Raw genomic sequence first — 25,954 nt, 5'->3', positions numbered from 1 at the left:
TAAGCTTCAAACAGATAAAGCGGAGGAGCATAAGATAACACTGCCAACATAGGGTTGCCTGATTTATTTGTTTCTTGAGAGGAAGTAAATTTTTTGCCCATCATTTAACACATCACTAGGCTTGCCTATTCTTTTCTATACCTTTATTTACAATGTATCTGTTTAACTTTACCCTGTGGTTACTCCCCTGTCATGATTATTCACTGTCTAATCTGTTTTATTAAAAACCAACTCCATTCCCAGTGACATTTACTACCATTGAGCTTCTTAGTTTGACCATTTACACTTTTGGAAGACGATACGATGTCACACTCATGTACATAACATCCGTACACTGTGATGTCAAATATATTACCTATTAACCAAATTTCTTCACGTATCTGGCCAACTGAACAATCTCCTTAAACAATACTTTACCACATGAAATAACACGTTGTAAGAAAATATTTCTCAACAAGGCAATTTCCCTACTAAAGAAAGACCTCACACAAATTAATTTAAAACACGCTTCCACATATAAAATGGCATTTCTTAAATAAATTAAAAATTTAAGAAAGCATGCAAAAATCTGTTTCACTAGAAACTGTCAAAAAGCAAATTTGATCATAGATTAAACTGACATTTATTGAATATTTGTTTTGCGGGGATTACTGTGCCGTGGATAATTTATTAAACAAAACAACAATGTTCCCGCCCTCGTGCATAGCACAAATGATGAGCAAAAGAGAGAATTTTAAAAAATTAAATACTTGCAGAAGTTTGTAGCAACAAACTGTAACACACGCTGTGGAATACAGCAAGCTGAGCCAGTTACAATGCGACATGAAGTTCCCCAGGAGCACCAAAATGGATCACCTGCGTTACAAATTCCCCTCTATGCCTACAGTACAGAGCATGGTGACACCGTCTGTTGCCTGTTGGTCCCTTGATGTAAGGATGTAGAATGCTCTATAGTTCATACTTCAACAGAACCTTTATTGTTTGCCTTTAGGGCACCCTCTTTGGGGACTAAACCCTCTAACCCTGCAAAGGCCAGAGCTGTGTAGAGTGGAAGCTGAGGCCCTCCGTGGGTCTTTGGGAAAGATGGCGGATGTGTCAGGGCTCCTCAGAGACACAGAACCAATAGGGTGTGAGCACATAAACAGAGAGATTGATTTTAAGGACCTGGCTCACCTGATTCCGGAGCCTCGGCGAGTCCACAATCTGACGAGGTAGGCTAGCAGGCTGGAGACAGACCCTGGGAAGAGCTGCTTTTTGCGTCCAAAGGGAGTTTGCTGCAGAATTCCTTCTTCCTCGGGGAAACTCTTGTTTTTAAGGCCTTCAACTGATGGAATGAGGCCCATCCCCATCATGGAGGGTAATGGAGGATAATCGAGTTGAAGTCCATGAATGTAAAGGTTAATGTCACCTACAGACCCCGCGGGAGCGGGCGGCGTTCCTGCAGTCCCCGGCCTGAGGGCCATGGCGCCGGCCGCGCTCTTCCGCGAAGCGAGCCCGGCGCTGTGCAAGGCCCGGGGCGCCCTGCAGCTGGAGGAGCTGCGGCGCCACCTGCGGGCAGGCTTCTGCGGGGACGTGCTGGCTGCGCCGCCGCAGGAGAGCGGGGGCTTCGCGGTGGGAGGCCGGGTGGAGGCGGACGAGCGAGCGCGCGGTGCAGGCCGCCCGGCTCTGCCTCCTGCGCAGCCGCGCGCACCGGGGCCGGAAGGCGGGCTGCATCTCTGCAAGTTGTGGTCCAGGACGAGTGCAACTTCCTGAGGGACCGGACGGACGGTAGGAACGGTTACAGAATTAATTTTTTAAAAAAAGGGCTTCCCTGGTGGCGCAGGGGTTGGGAGTCCGCCTGCCGGTTCAGGGGACGCGGGTTCGTGCCCCGGTCCGGGAGGATCCCGCATGCCGCGGAGCGGCTGGGCCCGTAAGCCATGGCCGCTGAGCCTGCGCCTCCGGAGCCTGTGCTCCGCAACAGGAGAGGCCACAACATGTGAGAGGCCCGCGTACCGCAAAAAAAAAGAGAGAAAAACAAAAACACCTTTGCAGAAATATCCTGAATAATAATGTTCGAGAAATTATCTGGACACTGTAGTGCAGCCAAGTTGACACGTGAAATTAACCACCACAGATGGTAATTGGGCTGCTCCTGTTTTTACTACTTAGTTCCTGGACCCATGTATTCTTCCCATTGAAGATAGAGCACCACCTCAAGATCTCTAATGCATAGGCTGTATTTTAGGTCACTGGGTATCACTGTCAACTCAGACCGGTGCTCGGTGATCCTGGAAATGTTTGGCTATTCCACTTTTCCCTGTGTACTCATCAGAATAAATGGCTATAGGTCCTTCTGGGGAAGGACTGGGACAGTCATTGCCAGAGTACAGCAGAGTACTCCCTTTTCAGACACCTGGCCACTTCTTAAGTTAGTAAGTTCTGGATCTGAACATTGGTTCAAGTTTGAGAACGGAGCAAGTAATTATGACTTCCCAGTGGGACAACTGCTCTCAGCCTCCTTTCCCTCCATTTTTGCCTTTTTCGGATTGTAAAATTTGACCAACACCCTTATTAGCCACTAGTCTATTGGCCGCTAGGGATGCCGTTGTCTATGAGCTATCTCCAGGCGCCCTGTCAGTCAGCTTGTCTTCTCCTCCAATCTTGATGTTTATGTGGTACTTTGGGCCTCTTGATGTCCAGCAGTGAAATACCGCCATCTGACCTCCATTACTTCGTGGCACATCATTATTATGAATGTTAAAGAGGCAGCTCCGTGACCGCAGAGGAGGGCCTGGACTGAACTTTTTGTGTGGCACTGGTTCCCCTCTTGCCGGCACGTCCCTGATGGCCTTGAAACCATATTTTTGGAGCTTCGCATAGAGCATAACCTGGTGATTTTTTTGGCCTCACTTAATCTATCCATTCCAGCACACCCTCTTTACCTGGTCCCTTTATTCCTTCCTCTGCCGTCATTCACAGCAGCTTAAGCCTTTCCACTTTGTTCAGCATTGGTCAGAGCCCTTTTCTTAGGCCTGCCATAGTCACTCTAGTGGTGAGTAGTGTCCCATTCCTAGCCTTGCTAGGCTGATAAATCCCTGCGATCCTAGAATGTTCCCTGAGGTCAAAGAAATATTGCTTATCCAGTCATATATATTAGTCTGTTTGATCAAGTTCCCTCAAAATCCAGTCCTAAGGGCAGTCTTCTGGCTCATGTTACTGGCGTGTAAGTGATTGTTATGTTTCCTTCGGGGTATAATTTCTTTCCTTCCTTCTCAGCTGAGCATTTCCCCAGCCCAGCTCTCCTGGGATTTAACCCTTGTAATTGGCTTAGTAGCCAAGAGAGGGAGTTGAGGGCAACTCCAGAGAGGAGCCCTGTAATCTTGTAGAGGTTGGGCCTCTTCGGCATCTTCCAGCAAGACAGCTAGCTCTTACTAAGAAGAAGTAGTCAGCTGTGTGAACTGTAACGGTTTGGCACACCAATGTCTGTAGAGACAGTTCCTTCACAGGAGTCCATTCAGAAGTCCTCATTCCAGGTTTTAGGGTCCCAATCCAGGCCCTGATTTTTTGCATGGCATACCCACCTTCATGGAGCATTTAAACATGTCTGTAACTCTGCAGCTCTAATTATTGGAGTTGGATGCTTAGCTGTGTCCCCTCTTCCACTGCAGGATGAGGGGCTATCTGTAAACTTCCATAGAGGCCCTCTGGCTCTCAAACTTAGTCTTTAAGTCCTGAGCTTCACGTTATGCTTCTGCAGGGCAGTAATTCGACTTTGCAGTGATAAGCTCCAATGCCTTCTAAGCATTGTTGCCCTGATATTTTTCAAATGCCTGAATTGTTAAATCTATAACGGAATTTCTCTCCACCGGGATAGTTTCCCAGGCCACCTCTGGTGAAATCATTAGTGATTAGAGTATACCATGTGCCAGGGATTACCGGTGCCCTGCATTCGTCAAAATAGCATCCTCTTTGCCTGCCAGTCAGTGAGTGACCTAGTCCCTGATCCCCTTTGACTGCCCGCTTTCTGGCACCCCTTGCATTAGTTTGGGTTCTCTGAGAAACAGATGTTACACAGATTTACAAATCCAAGTCATTTTTTGTGGAAAATCATCCGTGAGGATAATGGGGAGTCAGAAGACGTTGGTAGAGTGCTCAGACCTTGATGTAGGTCTGACTCCTATGAAGGAAAGGAGAAAGCAAACAGAATTGTGTAGGAGAAGTCTTAGACTGTAGTGCAGTTCTAAGAAAGTTGCCTCAAGGCAGATGGGGAGACTTCAAGCCAAGCACATTGGAAGACTGCTTGTCTCCCAGGAACAGGCCTGCCGTAGTATTTTAGCTACACTCAGTCCCTGGCTACGGGAAGTGTGACTTGGGCACAAATGGCAGTGTTGGGTTGCAGAGCACAGCAGCTGGGACCATCTGTCAGTTTCACTCCCTGTAGTCAGAGACTGGGGAGGAGCATTTTCTTGACTGCTAGAGTCCAAAATGCTCTTCTCCTCTTTGGAAGGAAGATAAACCCTTTGGAAGGCACGTGTTGAAAATGGCAGAATCTCTGTCGGCCTAAGTTCCTGAGTGAGTGCATGGAGGATGGCACCTCCCACTGCCATTATGTGAGAAAGAAACTTCTGTTGCGTCCGAGCAATCTACATTTTAGAGGCTGTTTGTAATAGAAGTTCATTTATTTTAGGTGATGCTTCTTCTCGGCCTGCCTGCAATTCTCTTTTGTATTTGCAGTTATGTGCTTTTGCTGACATCTAACAAGTTCTGACCCATATTTTTCACTGCCCCCAGTGGTGCCCGCTTACTAATCTCTACAATATGTTTTTCTGATCTAAAAAACAATGACCTAATAAATAAATAAATAAATAATAAAAAACAGTGACCTATCTTCACCCAGAGATTTTCTCTTGTACCAGCAGGAATCACATCTTTGAGATGGAGCTTATCTAACATTCAAAGTCTAATTCTGCCCAGTGCTTTGGTGTCCTACCCTAATTGCTTCTTAGATTTCTCTTTTTTCCTACCCTACTTCAACACTGCTACTTGTGTATTTCTGAATACTGTGTATTTGCCTGGTTCTTAAAGCACTTTATCTTGACTTAATTGAAAATTTCCGTTTATTACTTGAGTCTTGCCTGTTGTCCCTTTTCCTTGCCTAAATTAGGTGTTCTCCCATGTTCTCCCTGGTTCCTTATGTCATGTCTTCTCTGAAATACTGTATTGGTTTCATATCTGGAAATTTTGAGTCCTCTACTTCTGTGCTCTCTTATTTTATGACCCCTTGGTTCTGGACTATCTTCCATGTACCTGGTCCATGTTTTTTTTTTTTTTTTTTTTTTTCCTGTACGTGGACCTCTCACTGCTGTGGCCTCTCCCGTTGCGGAGCACAGGCTCCGGACGCGCAGGCTCAGCGGCCATGGCTAACGGGCCCAGCCGCTCCACGGCATGTGGGATCTTCCCGGACCGGGGCACGAACCCGTGTCACCTGCATCAGCAGGCGGACTCTCCACCACTGCGCTACCAGGAAAGCCCCCCTTTAATTTTTATAGAGCGTAAAAATATTTAATGTTCTAGAAAACAAAGTTGCAGTTACCAAAGGGGAAAGGTGGTTGAGGAGGGATAAGTTAGGAGTTTGGGATTAGCAGATACACAAAACTACATATAAAATAGATAAACAGTGAGGTCCTACTGTATAGCACAGGGAACTATGTTCAATTTCCTATAATAAACCATAATGGAAAAGAATATGAAAAATAATATATATGTATATCTGAATCACTTTCCTGTATACCAGAGCCTAACACAATATTGCAAATCAACTATACTTCAATTAAAAGAAATTTTAAAAAAAACTCCTTATTTATAGATATTGTTCTGAGGACTAAAAAAATATAAAAATAAAAAATAAAGTTAATGTCCTAACATGTATTTTTCAAAGCTCCCAGTTTGGAGACAGGAATTATTCAGATTGATTTTCTAAATATCCCCATATTGTTCATTTTTATTTTAACTTCATGCCGTGTGGCGCTAATTCATATAAAATATTGCTGATTAATATAGCACAATTATTCTAAGCAAAGAGAGCACTTTTGATTAGTCTTTCAAACCACCATGGTCTTCATCTATCCTCTTACTATGTCAGTGGAAATGATTAAAACACAATTTTGAAGCCATCTGTAGAGTCAAAATAACATTTGCCTACTCAGATGCTAGAGTAGTGTAGGGAATACCCTATACTTTTTTCTCCTGTTACCTTGTAAAACCCTAGCCATGTGTACTATCAAACTCAAGCTCTAATATTCAGAGTTAAAACAAAAATCAACATTAGTTTATTCTGGCACACTATATGTATTGACCTCTGTGCAATCATTCACGCCAGTTGTGAAATATTGTAATATAATATGTGGCATAAAGAGCACAGCAATGAAGTTAACTCTCCAAACTCAGCCCCAATGTCCTTGTTTATAAATGCGAGTAATAAAAGTTACAGTATAGAATAGCTTTGGAGATGAGACCAGATAGCATATGTAAATACTCAGTACTGGAGAAGAACATTTATAAGGCTACTAAGTACTAAATAAATGGTTTTTATTTAGCTGTTTTGAGGAGGAAGAGAAGATGGACGCAGCAAAAGGGGCAAAGGGAAAAGGGAAGAGGAAAAAGGAAATAGGAGAAAGGCACAGAAAGCCTCCGGAGACCTGGATATTCACTGCTCTGCAATCCTTACAAAGATTATTATGAATGCTATAGTGAGTGATTTTGAATACATCCAGAAAGGGTTTTTTTTTTTTTTCAGGAATTGTTAAACATGTTAAAGAATTTGAGATAATTGCTATCATTTCAATCAACAGAAACTTTAGATGTTAGACTATTATATAGTATACGGTTTCTTTTCTTTCTTTCTTTCTTTTTTTAAATTTGCCACAGACATGGTTGTATCCCTTTCTGGCTCTATAGCCTTGGGCAGATCATTTAGATTCTTTATAAAGTGATAATTAATACCTCTCTCCAATTTAACTATCTTAAGGTTTAGATGTTCTTCACGAGGTTTTTTTCATTTAAATTGAGCTTTCACTTAAACTTTCTTTAAATTAACTTCCTTGACCAAATTAAGCTTTAAATATTTTCATCAAGCTATTGTAGATTGTTAAAGTACAATTCAACGATTTTAGTTCCACTATTTCTTTCTTTCTCCCCTCTCCGCTGCTCTCTTTCTTTCTCCCTTTTTGTTCTCTTTATGTTCTCCCCTCTCCTCTACTTTCTCAAATATGCATTCAGTAAAGTTGGTTTCTGTTTCTTTGCAATTTCAGTATCTTCAGTGCCAGCCTTTGAGTATGTATAATTATTTATGAATGAGTATAACCGAGTGTAGAATTCAGCAGTTTATTTCTGAACCTATTTTAAAGTAATAATGTAATAATTTCAAAATGTTTCCAAAAAGTCTTTGTTCACATTGTTTTATATGCTCAGTGAACAGTTGAAAGAGAGCCCTACCTTATCCCTTTATTTCTCTTAAAAAAGCTGTCATTTTAAAGCATTACTGAAAATAAAGTAGAACAAAAGCTAATTCTAAGAGAAGAATTGAAAACAACACAAAACAAAAAACAATCCAAACCACCTTCCAAATGCCTTTCACCACACTCTGCAAGGTACTGAAATAGACTTTTCTATTCCTGTCACATCCAGTTGCAGGGTTTACCAGAAGTGGACCTTGTTCCAGTTAGATGAAGTAAGGTTATACTGAAAGCTGCTGATTTGTTTTCAGAAGAATTCTTATGATCCTTGGGAGAAATTGCTTAGAGTAATAGAATTTCAGCAGAAACGAATCTGTTACTAGCTGGGAAAAATTGTTACAGCCACAGAGACTTAAGATGCCAAACTTGCAGTTTTGATTATGGTCTATGAAATTAGGACATAGGAGAACGGAAATACATTGAAAGAAAGTTTTATTATTTTTTAACAGAAACGTATACCCCTGTGAATTGTACCATCTCTTTTTTTCAGAAAATAGTTATTTTTAACCCTGGCAATGAACTTCACTTGCATGTCACTTCACAATAATACCTTCCCCTTCCCTAGCTAATCCAAATGATGAAAGGAAGACAGGCACATGGACTATTTTCTTTGATGAAATCTTTATCCTGAGGAACTAAATTTAAAAACTGATCTTTGGTTAAAAACACTAAATTGATTGGGTCTCAATTCGGAATAACTGACTGAGACCAATCACCAACTTAAAGGTCACTCTAGATCACTTATAATTTAGGAATTTATTTTTAAACTAAATCAGTTCTAGTTTAAGTTATATATTCAGGTGAAACTGCTGTAGGCAAGAAAAATTTGGAGAACCAGAGGTAGCATTTGACCGTAAATGAGAAAGTGTGTCATTTACACACTAAAGCCAACAAAAAAACATTAGGGAAAATAATGAGAAGTTGAAGTTCATGTTCACAGTTTCATATTAAAAAGTGCACAATTTTTTTTTCACATTTATAACTGTATTAGTCCATTCAGGCTGCTATAACAAAATATTACAGGCTAGGTAGCTTATAAACAACAGAAATTTACTTCTCAAAGTTCTGGAGACTGGAAGTCTGAGATCAGAATGCCAGAATAGTCCAGTGAGGGGCCTCTTCCGTGCTGCAGACTTCTCACTGTAACCTCACATGGTGGAAGGGGCTAGGAAGTTCTGTAGTGTCTCTTATAAGGGTATTAATCCCATTCATGAGGGCTTTACCTTCATGGCCTAACCATCTACCAAAGGCCCCATGTCTTATTCACATCATATCGGGCGTTTCAATGTACACATTTGAAGGGACACATCAGACCATAGTGATAACAGTGGGACAAAATGAACCACAAAATAATATAATTTTTTTGTAGATTTCAAGTGTAAACTCAGTCTAATCATCTCACTAAATTCTGTCTTTGTTGCTTGCTACTAAAGATGTCAACTAAGCAAAATCAAATCATAAGAAGCAATTAGTAATTTCTAAAATTGAAGGTTTTTCAAACAACAAAAGATTGCTGAGGATCCAAAGTTGATCACCAGGCCTGTGATGTAGGAAACTTGTCTCTTCATTCCCACCCTTTCCATTGTGACCACTGTTTAACATGCCCTATTATTATATTGGAAACTGATTGTTTCTCCAGCCCCTAACTGGAACATTTTTGGCACAATTATTTTAGATTAACCAAAAATACATAATTTAGAAATACTGTACTCTAGGTTTTTTCCTTCTTTATCTGTTTTATTTTCCCTGAGTTCCTAGCTACATGATTTCCAAAATTGCTTTTAGCATTTATTGCTGAAAATTCTAAATTATATGCGTATTAGCAAGATCATAGCCAAAGTAGATACGTAATACACGCTTTAGTAGAAAAATACAGTGTTCAGTGGGGCACACATTTTTGTACCAAAGGACTCAATTCTAAATTTCTAAAACCATAGTAAATAGTAGTGAGAAATAAAAACTTCCTACTTCATGAACAGGCAGCAATCTGTCCCCTGAAAGAATAAGCTTTGGATAAAACACTTTTTCCCTGTTACTTAATAACTCATTCTGGGAATAAAAATCAGCTTTCGGGCTTCCCTGGTGGCACAGTGGTTGAGAACCTGCCTGCTAATGCAGGGGACACGGGTTCGAGCCCTAGTCTGGGAGGATCCCACATGCCACGGAGCAACTAGGCCCGTGAGCCACAGCTACTGAGCCTGCGCGTCTGGAGCCTGTACTCCGCAACAAGAGAGGCCGTGACAGTGAGAGGCCCACGCACCGCGACGAAGAGTGGCCCCCACTTGCCACAACTAGAGAAAGCCCTCGCACAGAAACGAAGACCCAACACAGCAAAAATAAATAAAATAAATTAATAAACTCCTACCCCCAACATCATCTTAAAAAAAAAAATCAACTTTCCATGTGTCAATTTACTTCTTTGTAAAATAAGAAAAATATTAACTATCTCCTGTATTGGTATTAGGATGTAATTGAATACAATTAAATTGTCTGTGCTGATGTGCCTATCACAGGATTTGCCATATAATACATACTCAAGAAATATTACTTTCCCTGTCCAATGAATGTTAATCTGCCTTCCATATACAGATAAAAACAGTTGTGTACTCAAGACTCAGAAAAATTCCTCTATTGTCAGTGTAGCAATATAATCTCATGTTCTGTTATTTTGGACAAGTCACTTTCACTCAGTGGATTATCTAGAACTCCTAATTTATATCAGAGCCTAAATAGGGTGTTTGTAATTATGCGACAAGATTATAAATGTTTATAATTATGCGACAAGATTATAATTTTTTTTTTTTTTGGCGGTTCGTGGGCCTCTCACTGTTGCGGCCTCTCCTGTTGCGGAGCACAGGCTCCAGATGCGCAGGCTCAGCGGCCAAGGCTCACGGGCCCAGCCACTCCGCGGCATGTGAGATCTTCCCGGACCGGGGCACGAACCCGTGTCTCCTGCATTGGCAGGCGGACTCTTAACCACTGCGCCATCAGGGAAGCCCTATAAATATAATTTTTTACTTTCAGTTTCAGCTGAAGTGTCTAGATAATACTAAATTGAATAAAGTGGCTTTTATCTTTAACAGCTTATAGAGGAGATTATGAGGCAGAAAGAAGTCTTGCTAAATGTGAGAAAGAGATTTTACATGAGGAACTCTTTGTGTCCTGAGCTCCCCTCCCCCATCCCCACTCCTGCATTAGGGGCTGGGACAGGCAAGCCCTTGCCCCTCACTTCAAGTAAAGAGAGGAAGTCTTCAAAGTGACCAGGAAGAGAGCTTGACGTATGTCCCCTGGGACTCACTCAAAAGCAGAACGGAGACCTCACAATAGTAGGGAAGAAGTGATGGCTGCCTGGGAGGTAAGCATGCACTACAATGTCAGCAGAGGAAAAAAAATGTGTGGGTCCTCATGCTCCAAATGGGTTCACTCATGAAAGATAACCATGAAAGGATCATCTTTGGTTCTATCACAGTCAACTGAAAGGGTGAAAATACCTTGGGCCAAAGAACTGGTTGCACTAAAAGATGCCCAAGGGATTACCAGGGTGTTGCCATGAAACATTTCATGTTTCAGCCATGAAATTTCTTGCACCCTTAACAAGGGAATTGTAGGCCAGATATCCCCAGAGTTAGAGAGTTTCCAAAGAACACACAAAAACTGTCCAGAAGCAGAATTGCTTCATCTTGTAACATTCTTCAGTTTATGTAGACATGCTGTTTATAGTGCTCTCAAGTGAAGAGGAATTCATCTCTCTAGTATACATTATTAGTTTAAGAAAGTTTATTTTTGCATTCAGATTGCACAAAATATCTCTACCTGAAGAATGCAGTGATGTTGTTTTGCTAATTTTTTTTTTTTTTTTGGTGTAGATACCTTTGAAAACCAGATATTGCTAATGCTCCAACACCATAGCAGTATAAGTGAAGTAAGTACTTTCCGGTTCTTTCCTGCTTCCTTTCTTTTATATCCATCAACTTTGGAAAGGTCAAACTCTGAATTTGCAAAGTAGGAGGAGTGGTAGATATCGAGGAAACAGAAAAGAAATCAACTACATCTCCCTGTTTTTTTAACCTACTCTATTAGTTGACACTCCATTCTTCTGTTTATATATGTATGGTTATTGTTGCACAACCTTTGAGTAAAGAGAAATATACCTACCTAGTAAGTTATTATCTTATGATCTGTTTTCTCTATCCATTTGAATTTTATGTAGATCTATACACGAGTGGTTGTAACAATGCTAATGTTTCTGATAAGGTATTTTCCTTTACATTTTATGTTAATGATAAATAGAAAGAACAAATAGTGTGTGTTTTTTAAATGTTTTCATAAAGATTGGTTTTGAATCTATGTCTTCTGGTTAACTATTTACTACTAGAAATAGTTCAAAGCAAAGAGAGTTAGACTACATCCTGCAATTTATGAAAGAATTGAAGCATGACTTGAATAGCTATTACTAGGTACAAAAGCTGTATACCATCTTGTCATTTTTTTCAGTAAATGATAACATGCTTATATTCGTTCACATATAAACCATGTAAATAGATGTTTTCACACAGAAAAGGAAACCCTGACTGGTTGAATTGTTCTAGTATAACTGGGCTCGAACAGACACTTAAGGGTTTAAGAGGGAATGCCATGACCAACAAATCCAGACGCTCTCTGAGCTCAACTAAATCCAACAGAAACATTCAGCTTTATGCTTTTACCCTTGAGACAGCTTGAATTCAATAGCTATTTGCAGAGTTATGTGAGGGTGAGACAAAAATGAACATACCATGTAAAATAGCGTTTCAAATAACATATTGGTTTGAAGACATTTATTGCAATTCTTATATGGCTTTATTTCTTTCCTATGGGATGGCTTACCTTGTTAAAAGAATATTGCCCACTAAAATAATATAAACTTTTTTGTCCTTAAGGACAACATAAACATAGTTAACCTATACCGTCACAGTCTTCTGAGGCTCATACTGAATAAAAGAGGGTATTGTCTGGACAGTCAGCAATTCTTTCTTTGCTCAGAACTGTGTAATTACCTGAGGTGTCGCTATAAATCCAGTATTTACAACATACATTCCTTAGAGTGTGAGGTAATCACATATGTCATAGGGGAAGAAAAGAAGTTTCCATTTTTTTCTGTGAGACACTTTTTTCCCCAATCATTGAATTTAAGCTTTGGAAGAAGCATGAATATAAATAATATGCAGACCAATGCATGAAATCGTACAAAACTACTTTAAACAATACATTTAATAATTGTGGTAACAGTGTCTTATTTCTAGTGAACGTAGAATGACTAACGACCTTACTGCTACTATTTCTTTTCATGCTTTCTGTGTATATTATTTCAGAGGTTTCCACGTTGACCTTGTTTCTTATGCTCTCTCGTGTAAAATTCAAACATTTTCATGCCATACTTCTTGAATTAAAAACATTCTCACCTCTTCCAATTTGGTGTACTGTATAAGTTCAAGGTTACTTAAAAATTGCTTCTATTAGAAAATTTTAGAGCAGACCTGGCTTGCCAATAAAATGTCCTTAGAAAGGTATTGCCAAGGAACTCTGTTCATTTTTCTGTTGTTTGTTTTCAGGGTCTTTGCTTCACACACACACACACACACACACAAATTACTTGGAATTCCTGAACATTCTAAGAGCAAAGCTCACCCTCAAGGCTCAAGAGTAGACAGGGTCCATGAGGCTTCGTCCTGAAGCCACTGTGAGTCAGAGTGTAGCACAACATAGAACTTCATACTCAACCTCAGTGAAAAACATTTAACTCCCAAAGCTCTCAGCCTTCTCTTCATTGCCTCAGTGTAATCCATTTATTCATCTCAACAAATGATTATTAAAATTAACAGCCAGTGTGAACAGAACAGGGAACACAATAGAAATAATCTCTGCTCTTCTGGAATTTATAGCCTAGTGGGAGAAACATATTAAACGTGGAACAAAAACATATACAATATGCATCCATAACAATGTATGAATGTTACAAGAATTTGACTTTAACGGCTTAATCTAATAGGGATGTATTGTCTCACATTAAGGAAGTTCTGTTGTGACAGGTTGTAATTCTCAAAGAAGGTCACACCGATATATTCTACCTTCAGTGCTCTTCCTACAATTTAGAGGTAGATCTTATATTTTCTCCTTTTGAATTTGGTAGGGTTCTACTATGGTAAATATGACACCGTGGGACTTTCATGACTAAATTTTAAAAGGAAATAAAACTTTTGCCTCATCCTATGGTTACACTTGCTTTTGTAAAACAGCTACCATGCTATGTAGAACCATGTGTAGGCATCCCAGTCCCAGCCCCAGGTCCAGCTGAAGTCTCAGTCAACAGTAGGTGTCAACATCTGGTATTTGAGTGAGTCTTCAGATGATTCCAATACTGTCTTCAAACTCTCCAGCTGACACTGAATGGATCAGAGATGAGCCATCCCTGGCAGACCCTGGCCAAACTACAGATTTGTCAGTGAAATTAGAATTAATATTGTGTAAACCACTAAGTTTGGGAATTGTTTGAACAGACTTTGATACCTTTAAGTGGGGAGCTAGCAAAATTTATATATATAAATGTATACATATATATGTATACATTTATATATATACACACACACGTATTTATATATCTTTGGGAATTAGTGGAAAGTGGATGAAAGGAAGCTTGAAAAATCTTGAAGTGAGAGTTAATAAAAGCCAAAAAGGGAGGGACTATTAATAGAAGCCTCATGGCCCTTAAAAGGCTGTCAGTGGGAACTTTAAGGAAAGTAAGAAAAATATCATTGTAAGTGGGAGGAAAGGGGGAAACTTTCTACTACCACTTGTTATGTAGTAGTAGAAAGTTTAGATATTCTGTCACTTACAGTAACATGAAAAATAGCATATTTGTTGAATGAACTTAGCCAGGCAAAATGTTGAAGATGCTACCTACCTCCTTCAAGCTGCCTATAATAAAATGAGGAGTAAAATTTTAGGCTAAAGAAAGAACCATTAGATAAAAGTGAGCCAGGACTTGCTGAGTTCAAAAAATGTAGTCGTTTCTCATTTCCTGCCCAATTAGATAGAAAAAAAGATGCTAACATTAAGACATGATTTTCGACCAAATATCAAATCCAGAGGACTGTACCTGGCATAGATAACCAAAACCAAAAACAAACAAACAAAAAACACTAACTCTCTAGAGCTGCTTGTCTTTCTGCTTTGCCACTTTAAGCATGTTGATTTTATGCTCATATTCATAAGCTGGCTGTTGTATTTCTAGAATGCATCCCGCTCTACACAGGAGGGAGGATAAAGGCAAGGGCAAATGTTGCATGAGTTATTTAGACTGTCTTGTTTCAGTTTCAAAATTAGTTAAATGAGGTTAATGATAGTAGCTACCTCATGGAGTTCTTATAGGCGTGAAATATATTAATAAGGACAAAGCATTTGGAATCATGCCAGAAACATGAATACTATAAAAGTGTTTATTTAAAAGAAGAAGAAAAAAAGTGTATGCCTGATGAATCTATTCTTCTGATCAGAAAAACAATATGAAAGCTTTTTTATGAAAGCCCTCATTTGTAGACTTCCTCTCACCTCCCCTTTGCCAAAACTGAATCACATATTTTTAAACGGGTGAAATTCCATATTAAAGAGTATCAGGGACTTAGTAATAAAAGAGAAAAAGGGACGCTGAGCAGGCAACTGTTATCAGTGTCCTGAAAAAAACCTGTAAAATCCCATGTGAGCATGTAGTAGGGATTCTGAACCCAGCCTGGGGACCTACGACGTTTCAAGTAGGACGGAATGTACTGTATGTATTTGTGGCACAATTTGTTGATAGGATATTTGGGGGTAATACTGGGGAAAATACATTGGGGAGAATCATAATGAACTTTGAAGACCAAAGCAACAATAAACTTTGTCATTTAAGCAATTATGTGTATACATACATATTTTTCTTTTACATATATTCATGTATTTACAATTTTCTTCCATTATATCTGTTACACTTTATGTTTTAAGTGTGTCTTAGATGCAGTTTATTTTCACTATTTTTCATTTTTTTAAGCTTTATGTATTTTTATTTGCCTTTCTTCAGTGTATTCTTCTGTCATATTAAATATTCTGCTGAATCCTCTAGTAAATTTTTCAGTTATTCAATTTTAAGCTCTGGATTTTTCTATTTTTTTTCTTTTTTTTTTAGACGTTGGGGGTAGGAGTTTATTAATTTATTTATTTTTGCTGTGTTAGGTCTTTGTTTCTGTGCGAGGGCTTTCTCTAGTTGTGGCAAGCGGGGGGCCACTCTTCATCGTGGTGCGCGGGCCTCTCACTATCGCGGCCTCTCTTGTTGCGGAGCACAGGCTCCGGACGCGCAGGCTCAGTAGTTGTGGCCCACGGGTCTAGTTGCTCCGCGGCATGTGGAATCCTCCCAGACCAGGGCTCGAACCCGTGTCCCCTGCATTAGCAGGCAGACTCTCAACCACTGTGCCACCAGGGAAGCCCCTGGGTTTTTCTATTTTTTAACAGTTTTTATTTGTTGTTGTTGAGTTTCTGTTCACTCATTGATCTCACACTGTTCTATAATTTTTTTAATGTGATTTTCTACAATTTGGGGGCATATTTTTACTAGTTAATTTGAAGTCCTGTTGACTAAATGTAATATCTAACCCAATTCGAGTCAGTTTCTATTAACTGCTTTTTTCCTCCCTAAAGTATGAGTTATATTTGTCTGTTCCTTTACATGTCTATTAGTTTTTTGTTGAAAATTGGACATTTTACATCATATGCTTTTTGACTGTGGATTTTCACTTTTTCTTCTGAGACTGTTTAACTTTTATTCTAGTAGGCAGATGACTGAATTTATTTATTTATTTTTAATTAATTAATTAATCTTTATTTTTGGCTTTGTTGGGTTTTCGTTGATGCACGCGGGCTTTCTTTACTTGTGGCAAGCGGGGGCCACTCTTCGCTGCGGTGCGCAGGCTTCTCATTGTGGTGGCTTCTCTTGCTGTGGAGCACGGGCTGTAGGCACGCGGGCTTCAGTAGTTGCGGCATGCAGGCTTCAGTAGTTGTGGCTTGCGGGCTCCAGAGAGCAGGCTCAGTAGTTGTGGCTCACGGGCTTAGTTGCCCTGCAGCATGTGGGATCTTCCCGGACAAAGGCTCCAACCCATGTCCCCTGCATTGGCAGATGGATTCTGCCAATGCATAACCAGGGAAATCCCAGATGACTGAATTTAAAATGTGAAATTTGTTTACCCACAGTGGTCTGTAATGATACCTCTGCCCACATTTTTTTAGATTTTTGCATCTTAATTTTTAGCCTGGCTACCTGGTGGCATCCCTCTGCTTGCATAGTTTAGAGATCAGGCATGGATTTGGGTAGAATTTATACTCAGATTTTGAGGATTGCTCTTCCTGTGATTCTCTTTCTTCTATAGTTCCCCTTTAAATCCCTGGTTGCTCAGTCATCCCAGAGTTCAGCTTCTTAACCTCAAGCCAGAAAGCCTTTAGCTTGCTGATGTCTATGCAGTGTTCAGGTAAGGAACATGCTCAAAGTTGCAGCAAACTCTGAAATCTCACCGGGAGCAAGTATGTCTTTCAAGGGTTGAACTCTCCCTAGTTTCTACAGGCTTGTACCTCATGCTGTCAAGGACTTACCACATGCCTGTGTAGTCGTTAGTCAGCCAGAAATGTGAAAAATTGATGTGAAAATCAATTTTTGATTTTAGCCATTCTATGGCTTTTCTTTGCCTTCCCTGAATTTATCTGTCACCTTGAACTGGCAAAGCAGTGGCTTTCCTTCACCAGAACTGGAGCTGGAAAATGAACCCTGGCTAAAAGCCACATACATGCTCACATCTCTTACCCAATAGGGTAGTATTTTTAAAATAAAAGTTTTCTCAATTTGTTGCCTGATTTTGCTTGTTTGAAATGATTTGGTGAAGTTTTTATAATTATTACCTTTAGGTGGAATTGCCAGCCCTCTTCACACTATCAATGTCAGAAGCCCCCAATACATTTTTCATCACTCTAATTTCCATTTCTTTTCAAGTTATACTAGCATTGTTGCCTATGTTTTACGTATGATTTCAGGATGATTTCATAAGCTCACTTGTGTATTTCAGGATGATTTCATAAGCTCACTTGTGTATTTCAGGATGATTTCATAAGCTCACTTGTGTATTTCAGGATGATTTCATAAGCTGACTTGTGTATTTCAGGATGATTTCATAAGCTGACTTGTGTATTTCAGGATGATTTCATAAGCTCACTTGTGTATTTCAGGATGATTTCATAAGCTCACTTGTGTATTTCAGGATGATTTCATAAGCTCACTTGTGTATTTCAGGATGATTTCATAAGCTCACTTGTGTATTTCAGGATGATTTCATAAGCTCACTTGTGTATTTCAGGATGATTTCATAAGCTCACTTGTGTATTTCAGGATGATTTCATAAGCTCACTTGTGTATTTTAGGATGATTTCATAAGCTCACTTGTGTATTTGGTGCAGAACAATATACTTGTCCACCTATTCCAAACTATCTAAGGTGGAGTATCACTTTGAAGCACTTATCTGGAGCCATTTTATTTGCATTATCATTATCATTGCTCAAGTTCCAGGACTGGTAGTTTTCCCTGCCCTCAGCCATCATATATTTTCTAGTGGTAGATAATTAATTATCCATTAACCTCTCCCTCCATATGTCTAATTTTTTATGACCTAAATATCTCAACGAGTATTATTTCTTTAAATAATAATTCTAATATCCAATTTCTGAGCAAAGAATTCAGAGAAGCTGGGCAGAATTAGAAGCAGTTGCAGTTGTACATTCCAGTTTGTCTGGTTGTGGTCTTAAAATGACAGAAATGAGGACTTCCCTGGTGGTCCAGTGGTTAAGATGCTGCCCTTCCACTGCAGGGGGTGTGGGTTTGATCCCTGGTCAGGGAACTAAGATCCCACATGCTGAGCAGTGTGGCCAAAAAGATGGAAAAAAAAATAGTAAGTTAACTGTACTTCAATAAAAAAATTAAAAACAAAAAAATAAATAAAATGACAGAAATAAAAGGAATACTACCCATGGGTAGAAGCTATTCTTCATCTCTTCCTTTCCTCTCTTTCAATGTTCTCACTTTAGAAAGGATAAGTATTATGCATACCCAACTTTTCCCTGTCTTATAAACCACCTGCTGATGTGAATGTAAAGTTCTGTATAAGGGATTGCTGTGAGAGGGAACAACATACATATTTATTTACTCCTTTGAAAATGTTCGTTCATTGTCTTATGTGCATAATGACGTGTTATTCTAAATGGTAACCAACGAAATTGTCTAAAAAGGTTTGAAGCTAACTGTTTAAAAAGTCTGTAGCTTTAATATTTACATATGTAATATATGTACACACAAATATATAGTCTAAAACTACAAAAGAATAGATGTATGAGTAAGCAAGTGAGTGAGTGAGTGTATGTGTGTAGGTACTCAGTGAGACCAGGAATTTCTAATATCCTATATCAAAACTTATGACTTAAAGCTTTAAGCCTAAAAACATGTTATACTATTTCAATGTTTAGAGGTCTGCCTAATCTTCTCTATCACGAGAGAACAGAAGAGTTCAGCTGGAGTAGATGAGAGACAAGTCAGTGCTTTACGGGCTCTTTTCTGTAGTGCATTCTGGGCTCTTACATACTTGATGGGTACAGTCTTTGTCGGGATTCTTGCATCTTGTGATACAAATATAAGAAATAAATAGAAAGAATGTTCAACTTGTGCCTTTCTTGTCCAGCCACACACTTCTTCCCCCAACCATATGTCATTAATATAGCTAATGGGATTTTGGCACCAGACTGACTGGAAAGGGATGTGGTAAAGGTGCGGGCAGATGACATGAGCAACGAAAGCACTCGCTATTTCTCTGTTTAAGCAGTGGCAGCTCCATCAGCCTTTCCTTTAGTGCTCACTGACAGGGCTGGAGGCCCTTCACGGCTGTGTCTCATGCATTCATGGGTCGCTCTGACACCACAGATCCTTTGTTCAGGTCTGAAAATACAGCTCATTGCTTTCCTTCTCTCAGCTGCCATATGGCTTTGTGGAAACTGGCCTAAAAGGAAGCAGGGAAAAAAAAAAACCTAGAAATAAAACAACCAACAGATGAAATTGATTTATTTTCGGCATTAAGAGATGGGGGTAGAGGCCTTTCAGAAACATAAAACCTTGCACTGAGCAGGCAAACAGGCTGCTCATATGACAGCTCTTGTATATGTTTTTTAAAAAAATAACATGTGGCAGAAAATAGAAGGCCCATTGTTTTACTTAACTACTGTATCCAATTTGAATGACATGGAATTTTTAAGCTTAAGTAAATTGACTGTCCAGTTTGCCAGTGTACTTTAGTTTTAATTGGACAAAATATTTCAGAACCTTAAAATATGTATGGGACATCAGCTTTCTAGAAGTTTATCTTACTCTAAAACTTTGCAAATAATTCTTGTCTGTAAATCACTTTATTTTAGTTCTTCTACTTTAAGCTTCTCAACTGAGGCAGTTATAACACTCTTCTAAATTGCTTTAAATGCCTGGTTAGAATATACCTAAAGGATGGGTTTTGAAATGACATTTCGTCATGCTGTAAAGATGTGACAAGAGTGCTAAAAAAAACAAATTAATGGAGGAAATATATTTGAAAAGACAGTCATATCTCTGAACAATTTGTTAAATTGAAATATTTAAATTTTAAGAACAAGATATATTTGAACTCTAAAATATTAGTCTATAAGGCTATATCTTTTTATTTGGATGTTTAAAATGTAGATAAAAGTCAGAAAAATGGATATATGTGAGTGGTCCACATGACAGTGGGGTAGAGTTGTAATTTTAGATCTATCATTAATACATTGTTTGACTTTGGTAAGTCATTTAATGTCCTCTGACTGTGTTTGTTGTTTTTTATGTCTCAGGATTTTCCAAAATTTAAGAAATATATATATCCCTGTATTTAAAAAAAATCTTGCTGCAAAGCTTTGCATTTAAATAGATAAAATTAGTGCTGCTTGGGACTTCCCTGGTGGCTCATTGGTTAAGAATCCGCCTGCCAATGCAGGGGACACGGGTTCGAGCTGTGGTCCAGGAAGATCCTACATGCTGCAGAGCAACTAAGCCCGTGCACCACAACTACTGAGCCTGTGCTCTAGAGCCCATGAGCCACAACTACTGAGCCCACGTGCCACAACTACTGAAGCCCGCGGGCCTAGAGCCCATGCTCTGCAGCAAGAGAAGCCACTGCAATGAGAGGCCTGAGCACCACAACGAAGGGTAGCTCCCGCTCGCCGCAACTAGAGAAAGCCCGTGCGCAGCAACAAAGACCCAAGGCAGCCAAAAGTAAAAAAGTAAATTAAATTAAAAAAAAAATTAGTGCTGCTCTAAAAATCTTCTGATGTCCAAAGGAAGTTACTCCAAGAGATTCTGTGCTGCTCTGTCTTTTTGGTAATTCCTTGGTGACTTTTTTTTGAGAAACCAGTTGTATGATTTGTAAAAATATTCATCAGTTTCAATGTTTCAGGAGGAAAGAAATTGAGGGTGTAAATTCATCTTGGCGTCTGGATGTTGGAAGATCCGGTCCTCACTTGTTACACGGGTCTGTGGGCGAGGTGTTTTTTTGATTACAGCCAGCAGGCAGGTTAGTTTTGAGCATGTATGAAGTTTTCAGAGGAGATGGTATTTAAGAATTTTAAATGGCTAGCTAAGAGTTCTATTTATATAATATATATAATATTATTAACATAATATTATATTTTAAGCAACAGATACTTATAACTATAAATATTTAGGAGAGAAAGATACTGGAAAGGAATTTAAAAGCAAACAGTCTTCTCTGGTTTTTCTGCTTAAGGTCAGATTAATTTTTATTAAGACCACATGGCATTTGGCCCTGTGGTTTACAATTATGAAGCTCAAGAAAGGATTACGCTACCTGAAATAAAAATACAGGGGGGTAGAAAGAGTGATTGTTCTCAAGCAAAGCAAATGTATTAAAAAGAATTTTCACGTTTGAAATGTGCAATTGCTATTAGCAATTCTTTGTGACTTTATTCTCTGTAGGTCCTTCTCTATGGCTCGCACTCTGCAGTTGTACTTAGGGATCTGCTGTGTTCCCCTGAATCATAAAGAATTAGTTTCTTCTTTAGCAGGAATCTGGGAAGCATATGGTCTTATGCAGATGTGCGCATGTGTAATGCTTCTTTTTCTCAGAGTTCAGACAACAGCATGTGGCTCATGGCTCACTTTGTGTCTGTCCAATTTTTGTTCCATGTTTTCCAACTTAGAGGAAGCAGAAATGAAGCTGCTTCTCACCTCATTGCTTGATCTGTGGAGAACGTACTATAATGACTTGATGGTTTGTATGGTCCCAACAGGAGTCATAAAAATCTTAACTTGTATGATGTGTTGAGACTTAAATTTTTTTCTGCCTCATTTTTAATAAGATGACAAGAAGATGTAAAGAAGGAAACAAGCTTCTCAACAGCTAAGCTAGTCAAAATCCTAGCCTTGTCACTGAAAGTTTCTAGAGTTCTGAAAATCTGCTTCCATTCCTTAGTGATGCAAACTTCCTGATTTATTTATTTTACTATGATTTCATCTGAATATTATTAAAAACTGCATTTTTATTTGAAAAATTATGATTGTAATGACTTCCAAGTGAAAAATATGGAATTATCTTTAACAATTACATATTATTAGAAAAAGATTAAAAATTTTAGTAAAATATCTGATTGTGAATATCTCACTTTTGAATTTATACTTTGGTTATCTGGTAACCATTTTGAAATGGTTAAATGCTATTATTGTCATAACCTTTTCAGAAAATCTCTTTATGTATCTATACTCTCTGTTTGCAAGTCTGGGCTTTTATCTACATCACCACAAATTTAAATATACATTATGATAGATAAGATGATCCTTTGGGACATAGCTACTTGAGATGATAAATCTGGTGTTTACCAGAACATTCTTTAAAAGCATCCTTTGTATTCTTTTATAAAAAGAGTTGCATAGAGAGTTGTTTTGAGGTGTAGAGTATTGATCGGCTTCAAGGTTGCTGCGGCAGTTTGAGTCTAAGAGTTTTCTGGCTGCCTTCATGACAAAAAAAATTTTCTGTAACTGAAGTATAGTTGATTTACAATGTTGTGTTAGTTTTTGGTATAGAGCAAAGTGATTCAGTTCTATATATGTGTGTGTGTGTGTGTGTGTGTGTGTGTGTGTGTGTGTGTGTCTCTCTCTATATATAAACTTTTTCACATTCTTTTCCATTATGGTTTATTACAAGATATTGAATATAATTCTCTGTGCTATACAGTAGGACCTTGTTGCTTATCTATTTTATGTATAGTAGTTTGTATATGCAAATCCCCAAATCCTAATTTATCCCTCCCCTACCCCCTAGACAATTGTTAAATAGTTCATGTTCAGGAAGCAGAGACTCAACAGGGATTTAGAATAATACAGAATTGCTTTGAAAGACAAGCCAGATATTGAATATCATTTTAAAACTAGAAATTTATCTTTGGTGATCTAAGTTATTTTCATTTTCACTGTTTTAGGCACCCAATATGGTTTCCATTGCTGTAAGTCTTCTCTGGAAATTATGAAAATAAGGAAAAAAATTCTTAAACAAACGAAAAATATGGAGACTAAGATTTCTTAATTTCTTATAGCTCTTATCTCTCCTTGGGAATATTTGTATTTTAAAAGAGAAACACATTTGTAGAACACGTGTTTAACTTAGAGGAATCACATTTTCTGATGCAAAATTTATTGTGTCTTGTAAATAGGAATAATATTTGGAAGCGAGAGGCAGATGTCCTTTCCACATGTAGTACCTTTAGGAGGTACCAGATCCACAACTAGGTTCCAACTGGGTCTGAAAAGGTCACATTCTATTCAGGTCACATACAATTGAGATGTATTTTACTATCAGAACTCTTGCTTCCAATTACACCTGTGAAACAAAAGAATAATTGGACCGATATAGGTCCGATTGTTATGAAACTACTTAATAATCATATAAATTTGTGCAATAAAACCCTTTCTGGACCTCAAGATCCACATCTATATAATGAGGCTAATTATATCAAACTATAGGACTGTTGTAATGATTTGGAATAATTCAAGAACAAAATAGTTTGTCTGGAATATATTAGGTACTCACTAAATGATAAAATATAATAGATATAGAGCATAGTCTATTTTTTGGCATGATACTGTAATACACCAGGCATTGTGCTGCATGTTAAACTCACAGGAACTTACTTAATATTCTCAACAATCCTCTGAGGCAGAGGATACTTAAAATTATTTAAATATTATTTAAAATTTTAAAATATTTTAAATTAACCTAATTTTAAATATGAGGAATTTAAAGCTTAGAGATATTAACTTGTCCATGGTCTCATGGTTGATGCTAACTATGGAACTGGGTGTAAAACCAGGATTAAGAGTTCTTACCCACTAGAATAAACAGTCTCCATTTGGACATCCATCTACCAATAGAATTCATTTCCATGTCAGCATTATCCTGTTTTTGTAATGATATGTAATGTTTTGTAATGATATATAAGGATACACCTTATACATTTATACTTACTCATTCTAGATTAGATAGATGGTTATTATTTACTCTACTTATCAGATCACAGGTGGCAGCTTTGCAGTTCACTATCTAAATCTACTACACGATGTGGATGTGGAATGGCATAAGCTGCAGGACCCTGCAATACAGCAGTTTAGTCAACTGAGAATCTAAACTCCTAAGTTGTTGATTTTCTCTTTGAAAAACATGAACGTGAAGGATAAAGAAAATTCCAAAATAAAGGAATTGAATAACTGGAACATTTGCTGTCTGTGAGATGATGGCAAAATGACGTTTGACCAACTGGTAAAATATTTTAGTATATCTCTTTTAAAGACCTAAGATTTTGACTGGAATTGTTAGAATACTTTTGAAAATATTGAAGTCTAGACAAGGAGCATTAAGGATAGAGATTCCATCAACCCCGAATGAAGCAGGTGAACCCAACAATAAAGTTGTAGCAACCATGCCGCCTAAGATTTCTCTGACCATGTGATGACACCAGCTGCTCTGCTAAAAAGCCTTTGAAAGTGTTCTTTTAACCTCCTGGGATATTTCCGATTCCAGCTCTGGATATTTCTTGGCACAGACATTTTGGACTACAATTTATCTTTGTACTGGCAGGACAATTCTAACTCATGATCCTGAGCTTGGATAATAGAGGATTATTGGCAGGGAGAGTTCTGTGGTTGGCCTTTAAAAGCTTTTTATTTTCTTGTTTAATCAATCCCTTGATTGTTTATCTTTCAGGCATAAGATAATATTTTTGCCATTCTCCTTTGGACCGAATTTATTTGGATAGATTATTTGTATTTTTATTCATCTGTGAAAGAAGCATAACAATTTTTGTCACTAATGCATATGCATTATGTAGTATGCCAGAAATAATGGTGTGAGAATAACTTCATTTTTCACCTCTTGATGCACTTTTTTTTATGACTAAGAGGCCCCACTGGACTTTATGTTCTGTTCATCTTGTTATGAAGAAAATTCCAGGAACAACTTTTTTTAAAACTATGAACAGATTATTTTGAGTCTTAATATATCCTCAGCATACTAGCACTTTTTTTGCCATTTCTTTCAAAACACCTTTATTTGGGGGAGTCAAGCATTTAATTTCTATCAAAAGGTAAAATTTTATTTTGTAGGTTTATCTTAGTGATCTCTGAAATTATGAAACACAAAGATGCAAGATGAAGCAAATTCTGTGAAAACAATGGCTAGCATAAAATATTGAATACATTTTTATTAATGACATCCTAAGTGATTGTGTTGATACTCTCTATATTTAGCTGTTACTTATTTGGGACCAAGATTAACAATATATTTAAAATGTATTGTTTAGTTTCCATAGTTGCATAAAGATTTCAAGGAAAAAACAGGAATCATATACAATTTATCCTTTTTTGTTATGTGAACACAACTATTATGTTATCAGCATGTTAAGTAGAGATATACATGAAAATACAATAATATATATATGAAAATTGATGCTTTCAATGAAACAGATACTTTAGGTAAGAAAGTGTAATACTTGGGCTAATTTTTTGCGTGTGTTTTATTTTTTGTTTTTGTGTTTGTTTTGGTTGTATGGTTGGCTTTTGTGCCTAATTTCTCCAGATGGCCAGTTTTCTTTATATCAGAAGATAACTGTTGTATTATCCAACTCACCTGGCTGGTATAGCATTTTACAATTTGTAATGAAATAGGTCAGTTCTTGAGTAGAGGCAGAGCAATTGATTGGATGAGAATTCTGTCACTTTCATGTTCTTAGACTATTGGTCTGCCTAAGACTCTGTGTAACTTCTGTAGATAGGCTATAAGAAATTTATTGGTTTTCCTCA

Source organism: Phocoena phocoena, chromosome 5 (assembly GCF_963924675.1).
Source record: "Phocoena phocoena chromosome 5, mPhoPho1.1, whole genome shotgun sequence".
NCBI lineage: Eukaryota > Metazoa > Chordata > Mammalia > Artiodactyla > Phocoenidae > Phocoena > Phocoena phocoena.
Note: the sequence above shows the minus strand (reverse complement) of the source record.